Raw genomic sequence first — 20,126 nt, forward strand, 5'->3', positions numbered from 1 at the left:
CTTGGCTAGACCCTTCAGTACAATATTGAATAGAAGTGGCAAGAACTGACAGCTTTGTATCTTTCTTGATCTTAGGAGAAAAGCATTCATTCCTGAATCCAGGAATGTATGACACTTTGACAAGTCAACATTTATTTCAAGAGGCCGCCTTGCTCCCTGAATAAGCACTTTTGGCTTACCTCCAGTCATCAGCCCACCTATCAGCTGTAATTTTTGTCAATAGTGGAGTCACTACACCTTAAATGGTTAATGCTGGTTGTGCATAGGTAGAAGTTTAGGCACCAGAGGTAAGTAATCAAGACAGTGATATAAGAAGTGAAAACCAAACCCAGTGGGTGAAGTCGCCTTAGGAAGGAGGAATGGAAATAGGCCGCTCGTTGGAACAGTCTAGCAAGTGGGTCCGGAGTTCTGGGAGGGCCTGGGTAATAATAAAGGATAGGGTAAGCGCAACTTTAGTTGCTCTGGTAAGCGGACAGACAAGAGAGTTTCCCACGGTTGCGCCTCGCCCCGCGTAGCCAACCCTGATCATCGGTCTGAGGCGTGTTACGGCGAGGCACCGCCCACGCGGGGCTCGGGCGGGAACCCGCGGAGGTGGGGCGAGCAGAGCTCACGGCGCGCATCCTCCAGCGCAGTGTCCGAGCCTGCGGGGTCGGGGCTGCTGGCGCAGCTCGAGCGTTTTCCACGGGGTTTGGCTCCTGTCGCTTCCCGTCTCGCCGAACTGGCATTGCCGCCGCGACAGCAGCCGCAAGTTCTCGGGTCCAGCGCCGCAGGCTGCCGCGAGGGGGCGCGAAGCAGGCGTCTCCGGAGACGCGGACGCAGGTATGGGCTGGCGGCTCCGAGCCCAGTGGGGCGTGGCGGTGCCGCCTCGCTAAGGCTGGCCGGCCTCGGCCGGGCTTTACCAGGCGGTTATGACTCACAGCCACGCTCGCCCACGCGAGGACGCGCCAAGGGGCTGAGCTGGGCCCGGGGCTGGCCAGGCTCCCTCCCACCGGGCCTCAGTTGACGTGGCGGAGGTTCAACTTTCGCACCTGCGATTCTCGGAGCCAGCCTCAAAGAGCGACCCGCGGAAAGGGTGGAATTACACCGGGTCTAGAAACGTGAGACCGAGCGCCGAGGTGCCTTGGGCGTGCAGGGGGAATGCAGGGTTCTTGCGCAGGGCCGGGAGGGTGGGGTAGGATGGAACGAGAAGGATGGGGTGTTAAAGCTCCTAACGTTGGAGTGGAGCACCTGCGCCCTGTCGGATCTCAGAGCTTGTTGGGAGAGTCGGCGCACGCCCCCTTACACAGCCAGTTACCTTTGCACAGATCCACTTTCTTTTGTCTGGTCCATTTCAGTATCGCTGTTTCAACTGCTTTTGTTGCAGCCTAGGATTGGGAGTCGGCAGACTTTCTGTTAGGCAGAGTTCATAAATAAGCTCTGAAATGCATCTAGGACGAGATGGGGTAGGGTCCTTTGGGGGGGGGAGAGGAGGATAGTGCAGTAGTATATATTACAGTGCTCTTTTCCAGTTAATACTCAATATTTTTGTAACATCTAATAGTTTTTAAGTGCACTCGGTGAGAGCGTTCATTAGTTAACTTCAAAGGAACCTTACGTAAGTAGCTTACTATTAAATTATCCTATTTTATAGACCAGGCAGCTGAGACACCCACAAGGAAAAGTGATTATATCAAAACTAAGCACTCAGTCCCTGTAGGAGCTGTGATTACAACTTGTCTGAGAGTTGTTCTTAGTCCAGTTAGTCACTGAGCCTTAAAATTGAGCTTGCAGAGTGCCATTCTGAAACTATTTATAGTTTTATTTACTCGTTAATTATTAAAAAATCTTAAAAAAATAGAATCCTGGAATATTGTCTCTGAAGCAGAATCATTTCAGTTGTTGAATACAATCATTCGAGTCTCAGTAAGGAGTAAATTCCTTTCTTTCATTTGTCAAATCTTCCATCTTCTATATGAATGTGCCACTGGGAGCTCAAAGATATTTGATGATTATCACAGCAGAGACACTAACTTCCTAAATGTTTAATGAATAAGTAGAATGGAGGTGGTGAATTCCTAGGTATCCCTGGTTATTGAGCAAATTTTCCTTTTTATACAGAAGAATTGAAATTTTAGGGGAATAGTTATTTTGTTTATTTCAGTGAAAATTAACTTGTAATTAAATTAATTATGTAATTGTATACGTTATGTTGCTGTGCTTTCTTATGGCTCCAGAATCATCAACAATTTACCAGTCTTGTTTGCTTCTAAATGGTTTTGCCAATAGATCTTTTATTGCCCCATTTTTCTTCCTCTCATTCATTTATATATTTGGTTTTTCTAAGTGAAGATTTTTTCCTTCTAAAATTTAAGGAAGAGTGTTAAACAAACAAACAAACAAACAAAAAACAAGCTTTCTCTCTTTCTTGTTAAAATAGGCTTGACTAGGTCTTGAGTGAGCTATCTGAGGACAGAGACCAGCCTCTTTAATAAGTAACTCTCATACATCAAGCAGGAATTCTTCCAGGAGAGCATGTAATGTGTTAATAATCATTTTAATAGATTTCTGTAATACTTATGACATGCCTACTTAAATAATAATAATATTTTTACTCATAGAATGCCTTTTTATCAAAGAGCATAAAGCTAAACAACTTCCCTTAAACTGTGCTGATTACATAGCACAAATTTTAGGCAACAGTGTGCCTAGACTTAATTGTTGACTCATGGAATAAACACAATTCTCTTTCCCTTACTTGATCATCTGGGGAAAAAAAAAAGATAATCTGTCTTTTCTCTCATGAGGATATTTGGAGAATTGATGAAGTAATGGCTGGAAGATGTTTTGAACCCCAAGGTAGAAAGCTGCTTTGCAATTTCAAAGTGTGATTATTTAGTTACGAAATATTTTCTCCTCCTTGACATGCAGTCATTTATGTTTTTAAAGAGTGGTCATTCCAAGTAGTCACCTTAGGAAGCTAAAAACTTATTAAAGTTGTGATGCTGCTGTTCACAGTTGTTTTGATTCCTTTTTGAAATTTCTAATCCGTTTATAAGCAACATAAAAACATTACTTTATAATGTCTTTTATAAGTACTTGTTTTCTTCTTTTAACTGAGCCATGTAACCCAACTTGGGCGCTTATTTTATTTGTTAACCTTGGCAGAATGATTTCTGCCTGGTTGCAAAACTCAATTTTACTTTCAAGGTTTTACCATTATTATGGATATTTAAGATTATCCTGAAGGCTGTGAAGGCAATTTTAAAAGACCAGTTTAAAAATGGTTTAAAATAATGGCAACATTATTGAAACAAGTTTGCAGCCTTCCCAGAATGACTACCCTGAAGTGGAACATGCTTACTTGTAGGCTGAAGTTTCTATATCTGTGTGTACATGTTCATGTTAAAAATTTTGATACTAATGATTTGTATTGTACCCTATCATTTACCTCTTTTCATCACATTGACTTCTTGGGAATCACATATTTCACATATACATTAAATAGAATACATTAAGTAGATCACATATAATATTAGAGCATTATTAAATTGGGAGTTGTATTTCATACGAAGTGTGGACTTTACTTAAAGGCTAGTGTAAATATTTGTAATAATTTAGATTTGTATAATTTGGCTCCATGTTTTATGTTTTCATACTGCTATCCTGTGTAATACAGCTGGGCCAAAATGACCTCATTAAAACATAAAATTGCTCTTTTTCAAAAAAATATATTAGCAGGCATGTGTGCAACAGACTTTCTGGATCACACTAATTACCACTGACATTAATTTTCTTCATTTATTTCTGTGTTGTTTGAAGATCTCATAAATTTATTATGCGTATGATATATATCATGTTATAAATGCCAGAAGACTGTTATTATTTTAGCATTTAAGGAGATAGATGTCCTAGTCCCCCAAAATCACTATTAGGAAGGAATTTTATGATCATCATTTGAATTCATTTTCTGAAAGAACAGTTAGAAATATAATTGGTGATTTTCTGTGTAGTCTGTAGCTGAAAACAAGGGATCATACTGTGGCTGCAAAAATACTCCATTCCACTGTCTACTAAATGTATAATCAGGGGCATGTAAAAAGAAGAGATGCTATCCTTTTGACATTCAAATGGGAAAGTTTCCATTATTTAGTGGCCAAATCTGTTTTTTAACTGAGAGTAAATGTTAACTTCAGATTTTGAGATGCAGACCATTGAACTGACAGGCATATAGTTGGACCTCTAACTTAGAATTAGCTGAAGCTATAGAGTCAGAAATAAAGTTTTGTCTGTTCTGGGCAAACATTATACTTATTGTTCACCAATTACAATACCCTTTCCCACGTTAGTGTCCTGGCTTATATTATATTTCTTGTTCGAGATGCCCATTGCCCATTCCTCTCCTCTCTATCTGAGCAGTGCTGTCTAAATCCTATCTATCCAGTAATACCCAGTTGGAATGCCACTTCCTCCATAAAGCCTTCCCTGACTCGCTAGCTCTTGTACTTAGTTTACCGTATAATTCTTGGGCTTACTTTCTGTGTTCTCGATCATTTCATTTGTTTTGGCCTTGGAGTTATTCTCCACCTAGATTTTTTTTTCTGAGTCACATTGTGCACCTAAAATCTAAGTGGACAGTGGACAGTGGACACATCAGCTTATAAAATTAGATCTACAGAAGAAACTTCTTTTGGTAGAAAACAGATGACATGCTCTAACTGGGGTAATTAGGGAGAGTTTAATTTTCAGAGTTGTCCTTGGGTTAAGAGAAACCAAGAATAGATGATGAAGCACCTCAGGGCTTGCAAATAGTGGGAGCCATTAATACTCCTAGTCCTGAAAGGGCAAGGTAAGGGGACTATTAATGAGACCCAGAAAGGGCAGTTGTCTGGAGAAGGCCACTTGACCAGAGATATAATCAACCCTCTGTGATCTGGCAGGGAGGGAGCTGGGGGAATAAGATTTTAGCCCACAAGTCACCTATACCTCATCATAATACCAAAAATCACGCCCATCATTATATTAAGGCTGCCATTTTCTTACATTCGTTCTGTGACTAAGCATGTAATCAGTTTGCTCAAGCTCAATAATTAAATTACCTCTAATTACATCATCTGGTGCCATTGTACTCATTACCCTAAAACCCGCCCATCTTTTGATACTATAAAACTATCAAAATTACTGCAGTTCAGGAAGACAGATTTTGGGCCGATAGGCCATCTGCTCTCCTGCTTTGTGCCTAGCAATAAAACTCTTTCTTTCTTTGAAACCCCAGTGTCACAGAAATTGGTCATTTGAGTGCGTCAGGCAAAGAATCCACTGCCTTGGTCCGGTAACACTCCCTGAAGAAGTGACATTTAAGCTGAGACCTGAAGGATGTGCTGGTAATCCCTAGAGGTCAGAGGAAAGCTTTCCAAAGATCCAGGGATAAGAGCAGGAGAGAGTTGGTTGAGTGGAGGAACTGAAAGAATCCTGGATTGCTTGACTGTGAGAGCCAGAGGCAGAGCATGGGTAGGAGAAGAATATGATTTGTTTTGTGTTTTCAAAGAAGACTCTACCTTCAGAAGTGTGGGGAATAAAATGCTTCAGATTTTCATAAAGTAAAACCTTGGTGATTGGAACCATAATTTCTGGCCTAGAATTTTTGAGGCCACACATTTGCTTATTGATTATAGAGTATGTAGGGTGAAATCTCTTCCTCTCCCCATGTTTTTTTTCTTGATCTGGAAAAGAGATTCTGCCCCATTTTACCTTTTGAAAGTGCTGGGAAAGAAGCTTCTGCTCTCAATCCACCTTAATCCCCCTCCTTCCCCTTTTACTCACCTAACTTTCATCCTCCTCCCGTCACCCAACCCTCCTTCTCCTTCTTCACCCCCTTTCCCATCATCCATCCTTCTCCTCCTCCTTCCCCCCACCTTCTCTATCCCTCTCTCCACCATCTCCCTTCATCTCCCTTTCCATCCTCCCCCTTCACCTTCACTTTTATCCTTTGCTTTTAACTGTCTGGTCTCTGTTCTCCAGGAGGAAGTGGGATAATAAGCACCATGAATATAATCTTTAAGAGAATGCAACTTAATGCATAAATAGATAAGCATGCCTTTCCTAAATGGTTTTATTATATTTTTGTGGCCCCAGTAAAAAATCTTTTTAAAGCCATGGTGTTACCATGATTTTTAGACTATTGGGAAGTTCATCCTGAAGAGGCAGTGGTAATTTCCTAATATTTTTTATCGTTTTCTTTCTTCCCAGTGTTACCTTGGTTTTTCAGCCTGTGAATCAGAATTTTAAGCATATAAATTGTTTTTATAAAAGAAATTACATGAAAAAAATGAATGTGGCATTAAGACATTCTACATGACTTGTTATAAAGATACCATTTTTAATGTTATTTGTTGGCATTTGCTAAAAGTCAGATATCATGTATAGCTTTGGGAAAATTGTGGCATCATTTTATGTTGCAGAACTGTCATTGTGATGAAGAATTTGTTAGCATTTGAGAAGACCTGCCAAGATATAGAAAATTAGAAATTATTGAAAAGCTCTATTCAAGACCTTTATATTTTGGCATCAGACTTGCAAGTAAGATAGATTCTAATGAACAAGGTCAACTGATACATTGTATTAGCTGAGAGAGCACACAAAATAATTTGCTGCCAGATATGACAAAACATTCGTAATAATCTAGATTTGGGGAGGTTAAGGAAGCTACTGGAAGAAAATGGCTGTATTCTTTAACAGTTTATGGAAAAATGGATTGGTCATATTGACCCGAGTAGTACTTGTAATTGGGCAGCCATACTAACACTATGTTATGTATAAATGTTAAATGTAAATGTGTTTCACACATTTAGTAAGGTACTTTCTAGAGTTACAGTACTATATGGGTGGGAGTGGGGAGGGGGCACTTCTCTTTGGAGTCTATTTTTTAAAAGCTCCTTAGGATATTCTGAGGCAGGTGACTGCAGAACTTGCATTTGGGAATGATTGGTATAGCTAAAGAGAAATAACCTTATTAAGTCTTACAATTACTGATGCCTCAATAGAAAACACCGTATTTCTTTTAATTTTCAGAAAACTCTGGAAAGCTAATAGTATTGTTTACATCTTACAGGGAAAATAGCTGAACCGTATAAGGCAAGCATTTTTAGACCTGTTTTACAGATCCATTTTATATCTAAACTGAGGCTCTGAAAGACTAAATGACTTCCCCCAAGGAATCTGCTTTTAACGGTTGGTGCTAAGATTATTGATTCAGCATTTGTGCTGAAGTTGTGCTTAGACTTCTTCCAAAATTGGAAGAGGAATTGGGAGAGTTTGAACTGAGTCCCTCTAATAGCTTAGCTTGGAGTGATTCGATCTTCTTCTGCACTGTTCGCGTCAAGAAAAGCCTTCTTTGGAAATGAAGGTATTTTAAGTCACAGGTAGCAAGAAATGCAAGATTATGACCTGGCTTCAACCATAAAGGAATTGTAAGATTTCATCAGGATTCTGAATTAGTCAGGAATCTGAAGTTTTTCAGACCAAATCCTATGACTCATGACTATAATTGTGAGTGACATTGTAAAATAATTGGAATTAGAAGGTTATCTTGCAATGGTTAACAGAAAGGGATGCATCTGATTTTGACACTGTGAAAATCTATGCTACAAATACTATAAATGCTCTAGAGATATTTGATTAAACACTATAAAGATGCATAGATGAGCTTGTAATAAAGGGAACTTTCAGGAACCAGAAAGAACATAGAGGAAGGGCGTTTTAAAAATAGATCTGTGACATCAAAATTGCCCTTGGCCTGAGGGTAAGCTTGCTAGGCTCACTAATCCAAGGGCTTGGGTTATAATACCGTTGATCATACAGGAGACTGAGGCCTTGGGTACACATGAAGCAGGGAGTTGGCAGTTGAGTCCCCCAAGTGAAGACAGACCCTGGGGAGGATGAGCAATAGAACAGATGATTTAAAAAAGGGTTGTTCACTTAACACAGAGAGATTATAAGGAAGTCTGTGTTAGCCTAGTCTCTGAATAGGAGGTAGGGAAAAGTTTCATCTAAAAATTATCTCCATAGATTAAAAAAAAAACTTATGGGAAATTTAAAATATGCATAGAAATAGGTAAAGTGGTATAATGAACTCCCATGTATCTATCAGGAATAGTAACAATATTCCTGTTTCTTTTTTCAACATTTTATAATTGTGCCTATGAATACTTAAGTATTTTCTCTAACATAAGGATCTTTAACAAGCGTAACCACAATCTTTTATATCTCATCCAATAAAGTTAACTATTTGGTATATGAAGTCCAGTTCCACTAACCTATGACTTAGTGACAACTGCTTTCTGGATATTTTGTTTTTGTTATCTTCTGATAATTTTTTTTACTGGTGATTATTTTTAGTGTCTCTTTTTAAGCTTCCAAAACTGCTTTATTAAATGAATATAGTATTGATTAAAAAGAGAAAGCAAAGATAATAAGAAAAAAATTACTTAGCTTAGTTTAACTTATATTTTGTAGAAATTATGAATAAAAAATTGTCAAAGAAGCAACAAATTAAATGAATAATAAAATATGATTAATGATATTTCTAAGAATGCAGGGGTGTTTTCCCTCCATTTTAAAAATTTTGGCAAAATATACGTTTAAATAATAATACATACAATTAACCATTTAGTTAATGAACTGTGACATTTAGTTCATTCACTGTGTGGTGCAACCACTATCTCTACCTAGTTCCAGAACATTTTTATCACTCAAAAGTAAAACCCCTTGCTCATTAAGCAGTTTCTCCCAATTCTTCCCTCCCCTAACCACTGTTAACCACCAGTCAGTGTTCTGTCCCTACGGATTTATCTATTCTGGGTTATTACATATAAATGGAATTATACAATATGTGACCTTTTGTGTTTGGCTTCTTTTACTTAATGTGTTTTGGAGGTTCATTTACATTGTAGAAAGTATCAGTACTTCATTCCTTTTTATGGCAGAATAATGTTCCATTGTATGTTTATATCATGATTTGTTTCCATTCTTCTGTTGATGGGCATTTGGGCTGTTTCTTCCTTTTGGCTACTGTGAATAGTGCTGCTATGTACATGCATGTATATGTACTTGTTTGAGTAACTGCTTTCAATTCTTGTAGATATATACGTAGGAGAGAAATGGCAGGGTCATAAGGTAATTCTATGACTAACTTTCTTTAGTGTCATTTTGACCTACATTTTCTCTAAATAACTCAAAACACTTTTCAAACATCTAATATCTCATTCTTCTGTGAAAGAGAAAATGGTTGTTTCATGAAGGGAGACACTGATGTACTCCTGCCAAGTGCCTTTGTGTACTTTCCAAGAGTACATCTCTAATGAAAATGATATACTGTGATATGCACATGGCAGTCTTGAGCAGTGGTGTATGCCAGCTGCTAATGTTGCAGCCCCATGTTACAGATGGACTGCTCCAAGGTAAAGGTTGTTCAAGAAAGAGCAAATAATAAAAGTGCTAGGAGCTTTAAACTCCATTTGGGGGAAGATGCAGGGATAAATACATAAAATAAATCCAAATCTCTTGGCTTCCAGGTCAATGCTTTATCTACTAGGAGGTATATAGCTCCTTTTTTTGTGCCCATTATCTAGCAATTTGAGGGGAGCCAAAATTCTTTTGTGGTAACCTAGTATAGCTGCCTTTGTACCCAACAAAAAGCTTCTGTGTAACTACTCCTTTAGCCCTGAAGAAAAAAGAAGCCAGGGAAGCATGCTTATCTCTGCTGCCACCTTTCTCATCTGAATCTTTTCCTGATTATTGAATACTTTGATCCCTCAAAAAGAATATATCCAGGCCCCCCCTCCCTTGCCCTCTCTAGCCTGTCGGGGTTACTTGGCAGCGAATGCAGCAAATTGAGAAACTCTGAGATGCCAGATGCCGCTGCTGCCAGCCCAGCCGGAGACCTGAACCCACCTGGGGGCTGTCCGTGGGCCCCACACTCTCGATGAGTTGGAGAAGTCTCATTGTTTCAGAGTAAGATGGATGGTAGCTTCGATTGTGATTGTGGTGAGCTGGAGCCACCTGATCACTAACAAGAGACATCTTCTGTTAACCAACAGCCACCACCAGAGCTTCCTGTTGAAATACAAAGCAACAAAGGAAGAAAAGAAATCAAATGGAAATAGTGCTTACCAGCATCTTATAACCATGCTGCTCAGGACCAGTCCAACACTGAATGTATCTTCAGCATGAGGAGAATGTTCAGAGAAGCCTGTTGTGTGCATATTTATTCACATTTTTTTGTTAAATGTTAAATCATTTAGCACAAGTAAATCTGAGTGCATAGTATGTTATTTCCTTATGTTTGAGTTTCTTGAGTGTTTTCTTTAAATATCTGCAGAGTTGCTGCCCCTTTCTTGAAGTATGAGTACTGGAATCTTTTTAATTCTCAGTATTAGTAGAGCATTTTGAGCTTTGAATCTAAGGGGAGCTTAACGGCCTGGTTGGCATATGCAGTAATCATCAAGAAACCATCTTGCTGTGGAAACAAAGTTATTTTTCTTCTCCCATTTTTGAAAGATCTTTCCTTTTGATGCCAGTTTTCTTCCTTGTTTACAAGTTCAACAATTTGAAAGGAAGAGGCAATAGTAAGGGTTTCAAAATGGCAGAGAAATTTCACCGACCCGTGAACATTCATGGTTTTGATCTGGGCTCTAGGTATATGGACTTAAAACCATTGGCTTGTAGAGGTAATGGCTTTTTTTTTTCTGCTGTAGACAGTGATTGTGACAAAAGATTAGCCATCAAGAAAATTGTCCTTACTGATCCCCAGAGTGTCAAACATGCTGTATATGAAATCAAAATTATTAGAAGACTTGACCATGATAACATTGTGGAAGTGTTTGAAATTCTTGGTCCCAGTGGAAGCCATTTAACAGATGAGATGGACTCTCTTACTGAACTGAGCAGTGTTTACATTGTTCAGGAGTACATGGAGACATACTTGGCTAGTGTGCTGGAGCAGCACTCTTCCTTTACTGGAGGAGCATACCAGACTTTTCATGTATCAGCTGCTATATGGGCCCAAGTCTATTCATTCTGCAAATGTACTGCACAGAGATCTCAAACCAGCTAATCTTTTCATTAATACTGATGACTTGGTGCTGAAGATAGGTGACTTTGGTCTTGCATGGATCATGGATCCCCATTACTCCCATAAAGGTCATTTTTCTGAAGGATTGGTTACTAAATGGTACAGATCTCCACATCTTTTACTTTCTCCTAATAATTATACTAAAGCCATTGACATGTGGGCTGCAGGCTGCATCTTTGCTGAAATGCTGACTGGTAAAACCTTCTTTGCAGGTGCACATGAACTTGAACAGATGCAGCTGATTTTAGATTCTATTCCTGTTGTACATGAGGAAGATTGTCAGGAGCTTCTCAGTATAGTTCCAGTTTACATTAGAAATGACATAATTGAGCCACACAAACCTTTAATTCAGATGCTTCCAAGAATTAGATGAGAAGCACTGGATTTCCTGGAACAGATTTTGATATTTAGCCCCATGGATCGGTTGACAGCAGAAAAAGCTCTCTCCCATCCTTACATGAACATATATCCTTTTCTAATGGATAAGCCAATTTCAAGTCACCCTTTTCATATTGAAGATGAAGTTGATGATATGTTGCTTATGGATGAAACTCAAAGTCACATTTATAACTGGGAGAGGGTACCATGATTGTCAGTTTTCAGAGCATGATTGGCCTATACATAACAACTTTGATATTGAGGAAATTCAGCTTGACCCAAGAGCTCTGTCTGATGTCACTGATGAAGAAGTACAAGTTGATCCTCAGAAATATTTGGATGGAGATCGTGAAAAGTATCTGGAAGATCCAGCTTTTGATACCAGTTACTCTAGTGAGCCTTGTTGGCAGTACCAAGACCATCATGAAAACAAATATTGTGATCTGGAGTGCAGCCATACTTGTAACTACAAAATCAGGTAGGTCATCATCATATTTAGATAGCTTAGTTTTGCGAGAGAGTGAAGTTAATCATTATTATGAACCCAAACTTATTGTAGATCTTTCCAGTTGGAAAGAACAAAGCAAAGAAAAATCTGATAAGAAAGGCAAGTCAAAATGTGCAAGGAATTGATTGGTTAAAGCCCATATAGCTCTAGAGGAAGCATCACAGCAACTGGCTGAAAAAGAAAGGGAAAAGAATCAGGGATTTGACTTTGATTCCTTTATTGCAGGAACTATTCAGACGTAGTTCAAAACGTGAGCCTACTGATGTTGTTGATAAATTAAATGACTTGAATAGCTCAGTATCCCAGTTAGAATTGAAAAGCTTGATATCAAAGTCAGTAAGCCAAGAAAAAGAGGAAAAAGGAATGGCAAATTTTTGGCTCAATTAGAAGGCTTCTACCAATCTTCTTGGGATAGCCAGTTTGTGACTAGTGGGTAGGACTTTTCTTGTAAGTCAGTTTTGTGAGGTAAGGAGGGATGAACAAATTGACAAGGAAAACACTTGCACCAGTTACTTAGGCAGGTTCTTTAGCAGGAATGAAGATGCTGAAATGCTAGAAACTGACCCAGTAGAGGACAGGAAGCTTGGGGAGAGAGGAAATGAAGAAGGATTTCTGAACAATGGGCAGTTCTTCTTTAACAGGCAGCTTGACTCCACAGGCATCCCATAGTTTCACAGTCCAGTTGGGTCACCACTTAAGTCAATATAGGCTACATTAACACCTTCTGCTATGAAATCTTCCCCTCCAAGTCCTTATAAAACATACAGCAGCATTCTGAAACATCTGAACTAAAAACACTCAGCAGACATTTGTCTTTGTATTCTTCATGAAATGTGTTTTATCTTTTTCATTACTAGTGTTTTTTTGGGGTTTTTTTTTTTTTTTTTAATCTTCATTTTATTGAGATATATTCACATACCACGCAGTCATACAAAACAAATCGTACATTCGATTGTTCACAGTACCATTACATAGTTGAACATTCATCACCTAAATCAATCCCTGACACCTTCATTAGCACACACACAAAAATAACAAGAATAATAATTAAAGTGAAAAAGAGCAATTGAAGTAAAAAAGAACACTGGGTACCTTTGTCTGTTTGTTTGTTTCCTTCCCCTATTTTTCTACTTGTCCATCCATAAACTAGACAAAGGGAAGTGTGGTCCTTATGGCTTTCCCAATCCCATTGTCACCCCTCATAAGCTACATTTTTATACAATTGTCTTCAAGATTCATGGGTTCTGGGTTGTAGTTTGATAGTTTCAGGTATCCACCACCAGCTACCCCAATTCTTTAGAACCTAAAAAGGGTTGTCCAAATTGTGCGTAAGAGTGCCCACCAGAGTGACCTCTCGGCTCCTTTTGGAATCTCTCTGCCACTGAAGCTAATTTCATTTCCTTTCACATCCCCCTTTTGGTCAAGAAGATGCTCTCCGTCCCATGATGCCAGGTCTACATTCCTCCCCGGGAGTCATATTCCACGTTGCCAGGGAGATTCACTCCCCTGGGTGTCTGATCCCACATAGAGGGGAGGGCAGTGATTTCACCTTTCAAGTTGGCTTAGCTAGAGAGAGAGGGCCACATCTGAGCAACAAAGAGGCATTCGGGAGGAGGCTCTTAGGCACAATTATAGGGAGGCCTAGCCTCTCCTTTACAGCAACCGTCTTCCCAAGGGTAAAACCTATGGTAGAGGGCTCAACCCATCAAACCACCAGTCCCCTATGTCTGTGGTCATGTTAGCAACCATCGAGGTGGGGTAGGCCAATACCCCTGCATTCTCCACAGGCTCCTCAAGGGGGCACTACATATTTTTCTCCTTGTTTTTTTTTTTTTTTTTTTAAACTTTTTTCTCTTTTTAAAATCAACTGTATGAAAAAAAAAAATTAAAAAAAAAAACACAACATACAATAAAAGAACATTTCAAAGAGACCATAACAAGGGAGTAAGAAAAAGACAACTAACCTAAGATAACTGCTTTACTTCCAACCTGTTCCTACTTTACCCCAGAAAGTTACCTAATATTGCAACATTTCTGTGAACTTGTTCCTACTATATCCATCAGAAATTAACAGACCATAGTCATTCCTGGGCATCCCCAGAACGTTAAATAGCTTATCTGTTCTTCTTGGATTATTGTTCCCCCTTCCTTAATTGCTCTCTATTGCTAGTTCCCGTACATTCTACATTATAAACCATTTGTTTTACATTTTTCAAAGTTCACATTAGTGGTAGCATATAATATTTCTCTTTTTGTGCCTGGCTTATGTCGCTCAGCATTATGTCTTCAAGGTTCATCCATGTTGTCATGTGTTTCACGAGATCGTTACTGCCGTGTGGTATTCCATCGTGTATATATACCACATTTTATTTATCCACTCATCTGTTGAAGGACTTTTGGGTTGTTTCCATCTCTTGGCAATTGTGAATAATGCTGCTATGAACATTGGCGTGCAGATATCTGTTCGTGTCACTGCTTTCCGATCTTCCGGGTATATACCGAGAAGTGCAATCGCTGGATCGAACGGTAACTCTATATCTAGTTTTCTAAGGAATTGCCAGACTGACTTCCAGAGTGGCTGAACCATTATACAGTCCCACCAACAATGAATAAGAGTTCCAATTTCTCCACATCCTTTCCAGCATTTATAGTTTCCTGTTTGTTTAATGGCAGCCACTCTAATTGGTGTTAGATGGTATCTCATTGTGGTCTTAATTTGCATCTCTGTAATAGCTAGTGAAGCTGAACATTTTTTCATGTGTTTCTTGGCCATTTGTATTTCTTCTTCAGAGAACTGTCTTTTCATGTCTTTTGCCGTTTTTATAATTGGGCTGTCTGTACTATTGTCATTGAGTTGTAGGATTTCTTTATGTATGCAGGATATCAGTCTTTTGTCAGATACATGGTTTCCAAAAATTTTTTCCCATTGAGTTGGCTGCCTCTTTACCTTTTTGAGAAGTTCCTTTGAGTTGCAGAAACTTCTAAGCTTGAGGAGTTCCCCTTTATCTATTTTTTCTTTTGTTGCTTGTGCTTTGGGTGTAAAGTCTAGGAAGTGGCCGCCTAATACAAGGTCTTGAAGATGTTTTCCTACATTATCTTCTAGGAGTTTTATGGTACTTTCTTTTATATTGAGATCTTTGGTCCATTTTGAGTTAATTTTTGTGTAGGGTGTGAGGTAGGGGTCCTCTTTCATTCTTTTGGATATGGATATCCAACTCTCCCAGCCCCATTTGTTGAAAAGACCATTATGACTCAGTTCAGTGACTTTGGGGGCCTTATCAAAGATCAGTCGGCCATAGATCTGAGGGTCTATCTCTGAATTCTCAATTCGATTCCATTGATCTATATGTCTGTCTTTGTGCCAGTACCATGCTGTTTTGACAACTGTGGCTTTATAATAAGTTTCAAAGTCAGGGAGTGTAAGTCCTCCCACTTCGTTTTTCTTTTTTAGAGTGTCTGTGCAGGTTTGAATGTATTGTGTCCCCCAAATGCCATTGTCTTTGTAGTTTTCTGGGGCAGACGTTTTGGTGATGGTTGGATTTGCTTGGAATGTGCCCCACCCAGCTATGGGTAATGATTTTGATGAGATGTTCCCATGGAGGTGTGGCCCTGCCCATTTGGGGTGGCCCTTGATCAGTGGAGCTATATAAATGAGCTGACTCAAAGAGAGGGAACGGAGTGCAGCTGGGAGTGATGTATTGAAGAGGAGCAAGCTTGCTAGAGAGGAACGTCCTGGGAGAAGGCCGTTTTGAGGCTGGAGCTTTGGAGCAGACGCCGGCTGCCTTCCCAGCTAACAGAGGTTTTCCGGATGCCATTGGCCATCCTCCGTTGAAGGTACCCGATTGCTGAGGTGTTACCTTGGACGCTTTTTGGCCTTAAGACTGTAACTGTGTAGTGAAATAAATGCCCGTTTTATAAAAGCCTATCCATCTCTGGTGTTTTGCATTCTGCAGCATTAGCAAACTATAACAGTGTCTTTAGCAATTCGAGGCATCTTCCCTTTCCAAATAAATTTGATAACTAGCTTTTCCAAGTCTGCAAAGTAGGTTGTTGGAATTTTGATTGGGATTGCATTGAATCTGTAGATGAGTTTGGGTAGAATTGACATCTTAATGACATTTAGCCTTCCTATCCATGAACATGGAATATTTTTCCATCTTTTAAGGTCCACTTCTATTTCTTTCAGTAGAGTTATGTAGTTTTCTTTGTATAGGTCTTTTACATCTTTGGTTAAGTTTATTCCTAGGTACTTGATTTTTGTAGTTGCCATTGAGAATGGTATCTTTCTCTTGAGGGTCTCTTCAGTTTGTTCATTTCTAGCATATAAAAACATTACTGACTTATGTGCATTAATCTTGCATCCCGCTACTTTGCTAAATTTGTTTATTAGCTGTATCGTCGATTTCTCAGAATTTTCCACATATAAGATCATATCATCTGCAAACAATGACAGTTTTACTTCTTCTTTTCCAATTTGGATGCCTTTTATTTCCTTGTCTTGCCGGATTGCCCTGGCTAGCACTTCCAGCACAATGTTGAATAACAGTGGTGACAGCGGGCATCCTTGTCTTGTTCCTGATCTTAGAGGGAAGGCTTTAAGTCTCTCACCATGGAGTAATATGCTGGCTGTGGGTTTTTCATATATGCTCTTTATCATGTTGAGGAAGTTTCCTTCAATTCCTACCTTTTGAAGTGTTTTTATCAAAAATGGATGTTGGATTTTGTCGAATGCTTTTTCAGTATCTATTGAGATGATCATTTGATTTTTCCCTTTAGAATTTTTAATGTGTTATAATACATTGATTTTCTTATGTTGAACCATCCTTTCATGCCTGGAATGAACCCCACTTGGTCATGGTGTATGATGTTTTTAATGTGTCTTTGGATTCGATTTGCAAGTATTTTGTTGAGGATTTTTGCGTCTATATTCATTAGGGAGATTGGCCGGTAGTTTTCCTTTTTTGTAGCATCTTTGCCTGGTTTTGGTATTAGATTGATGTTAGCTTCATAAAACGAGTTAGGTAGTGTTCCATTTTCTTCAGTGTTTTGAAAGAGTTTGAGTAAGATTGGTGTCAGTTCTTTCTGGAAAGTTTGGTGGAATTCCCCTGTGAAGCCATCTGGCCCTGGGCAGTTATTTGTGGGAAGATTTTTGATGACTGATTGGATCTCTTTGCTTGTGATGGATTGATTGAGGTCTTCTATTTCTTCTCTGGTCAATCTAGGTTGTTCATATGTTTCCAGGAAATTGTCCATTTCCTCTACATTATCCAGTTTGTTGCCATACAGTTGTTCATAGTATCCTCTTATAATTTTTTTAATTTCTTGAGGATCTGCAGTTATGTCACCTTTTTCATTCATTATTTTGTTTATATGGGTCTTCTCTCTTTTTGATTTTGTCAGTCTAGCTAGGGGCTTGTCAATATTGTTGATCTTCTCAAAGAACAAACTTTTGGTGATATTTGTCCTCTCTATTGTTTTTTTGTTCTCTATGTCATTTATTTCTGCTTTAATCCTTGTTATTTCTTTTCTTCTACTTGGTTTAGGATTGGTTTGCTGTTCATTTTCTAGCTTCTTCAGTTGATCCATTAGTTCTTTGATTTTGGCTCTTTCTTCATTTTTTAATATATGCATTTAGTGCTATAAATTTCCCCCTCAGCACTGCTTTTGCTGTATCCCATAGGTTTTGGTATGTTGTGTTCTCATTTTCATTCGTCTCTGTATATTTAGCAATTTCTCTTGCTATTTCTTCTTTAGCCCACTGATTGTTTAGGAGTGTGTTGTTTAACCTCCAGGTATTTGTGAATTTTCTAAGTCTCTGATGGTTATTGACTTCTAATTGTATTCCATTGTGGTCAGAGAATGTGCTTTGAATAATTTCAATCTTTTTAAAGTTATTGAGGCTTGTTTTATGTCCCAGCATATGGTCTATTCTGGAGAAAGTTCCGTGAGCAGTAGAAAAGTATGTGTATCCTGGTGATTTGGGATGTAATGTTCTGTATATGTCTGTTAAATCTAATTCATTTATCAGATTGTTTAGGTTTTCAGTTTCCTTATTGGTCTTCTGTCTGGTTGATCTATCTATAGGAGAGAGTGATGTGTTGAAGTCTCCCACAATTATTGTGGAAACATCCATTGCTTCCTTTAGTTTTGCCAGTGTTTCTCTCATGTATTTTGTGGCACCTTGATTGGGTGCATAGACATTTACGATTGTTATTTCTTCTTGTTGAATTGCCCCTTTTATTAGTATGTAGTGGCCTTCTTTGTCTCTCAAAATATCCCAGCATTTAAAGTCTATTTTATCTGAGATTAATATTGCTACACCTGCTTTCTTTTGGCTGTAGCTTGCATGAAATATTTTTTTCCATCCTTTCACTTTCAGTTTCTTTGTGTCCCTGTGTCTAAGATGAGTCTCTTGTATGGAACATATTGATCGTTCACTTTTTTTTTTTTATCCATTCTGCGAATCTATATCTTCTAATTGGGGAGTTTAATCCATTTACATTCAACGTTATAACCGTGAAGGCATTTCTTGAATCAGCCATCTTATCCTTTGGTTTATGTTTGTCATATATATTTTTCCCCTCTCTGTATTAATATCCTTTATTGTACCCATACCGAATTTCTTTAGTACTGAACCTTTCTTTAAGTCTCTCTGTCCTTTCTTTGTTTCTCTGTTGGTAGGGCTTCTTTTAGTATCTGAAGTAGGGCAGGTCTTTCATTAGCAAAATCTCTCAGCATTTGTTTGTGAAAAATTTAAGCTCTTCCTCAAATTTGAAGGAGAGTTTTGCTGGATAAGGTATTCTTGGTTGGAAATTTTTCTCTCTCAGAATTTTAAATCTGTCATGCCACTGCCTTCTCGCCTCCATGGTGGCTGCTGAGTAGTCACTACTTAGTCTTATGTTGTTCCTTTGTATGTGGTGAATTGCTTTTCTCTTGCTGCTTTCAGAACTTGCTCCTTCTCTTCCGTGTTTGACAGTGTGATCAGAATATGTCTCGGAGTGGGTTTATTTGGATTGAGTCTATTTGGAGTTCACTGAGCATTTATGATTTGTGTATTTAGGTTGTTTAGAAGATTTGGGAAGTTTTCCCCAACAATTTCTTTGAATACTCTTCCTAGACCTTTACCCTTTTCTTCCCCTTCTGGAACACCAATGAGTCTTATATTCGGACGTTTTATATTACCTCTCACATCCCTGAGGTCCATTTCAATTTTTTCAATTTTTTTCCCCATTCTTTCTTTTATGCTTTCATTTTCCATTCTGTCATCTTCCAGGTCACTGATTCGTTGTTCAACTTCCTCTAGTCTTGTACTATGAGTGTCCAGAATCTTTTTAATTTGGTCAACAGTTTCTTTAATTTCCATAAGATCATCTATTTTTTTATTGAGTCTTGCAGTGTCTTCTTTATGCTCTTCTAGGGTCTTCTTCATATCCTTTGTATCCCATACTATGGTCTCATTGTTCATCTTTAGTTCTTTGAGTAGCTGCTCTAGGTGCTGTGTCTCTTCTGGTCTTTTGATTTGGGTGCTTGGGCTTGGGTTATCCATATCGTCTGGTTTTTTCATATGCTTTATAATTTTCTATTGTTTTTGGCCTCTTGGCATTTGCTGAACTTGATAGGGTTCTTTTAGGATTTGTAGACCAATTGAAGTCCTTATCTCTAATTTATCAGATCTACAGCTTCTTGGAGTACACTTTCTCTAACTAACCAGCAGGTGGCGTCTACGAGCCACCTGTTCTCCACAAGCCAGTTCTCCCCTGCTTTGCCTTTGTGGTGAGTGAGGGAGTGAGTCTTGTGGGGTCCAATTGGTGTACCAAGCTTGCGTGTGTAGTTGGTGTTGCCCGCCCTGTATATGGAGCGTGTTTCTGGGCAGTCAGGGAGGGGGGATGGCTCTAACAATCAAATCTCCCTGGTGATCCTGGAGTTTTAAAGCTGCTGCAATAGTCTAATCCTTCAGTTCAGTCCTGCCACAGTTTGTCTCTGCCACTGACCCACAAGTCCTTGGTATTGGTGTTTGGCTTCTGAGACTTGCAAGTGGGTCCCTCTTCCAGGCCGTGCACCCCCTGGTCCTCTGTTGAGGGATGACTGTGCTATGTCACAGGTGAGTGCTGTCCCCCCAGGGCGGTTCTGGGC

At 39.1% G+C, this 20,126-nt stretch overlaps 1 protein-coding gene and 1 pseudogene across 9 annotated transcripts in view; both read left to right on the forward strand.

The window, feature by feature from the left end:
* The first annotated feature begins 701 nt into the window (after window positions 1-701).
* The window catches only part of RNF180 (ring finger protein 180), a 298,146-nt gene continuing 278,721 nt past the window's right edge, over window positions 702-20,126 (forward strand). For 6 of the 9 annotated variants that reach the window (XR_005210988.1, XM_037799403.1, XM_037799398.1 and 3 more), the window contains exon 1: window positions 808-1,097. The gene's annotated coding sequence lies outside the window, so the exon portion shown is untranslated. Of the gene's footprint in view, window positions 1,116-11,854; window positions 11,964-20,126 lie in introns of those variants that run through there. The other 3 variants (XM_037799402.1, XM_037799401.1, XM_037799399.1) reach the window with 3 other exon arrangements.
* LOC119506375 lies at window positions 10,616-12,785 on the forward strand (annotated as a pseudogene).

This window comes from Choloepus didactylus, chromosome 11, assembly GCF_015220235.1.
Source record: "Choloepus didactylus isolate mChoDid1 chromosome 11, mChoDid1.pri, whole genome shotgun sequence".
In the NCBI taxonomy this organism is placed as follows: domain Eukaryota; kingdom Metazoa; phylum Chordata; class Mammalia; order Pilosa; family Megalonychidae; genus Choloepus; species Choloepus didactylus.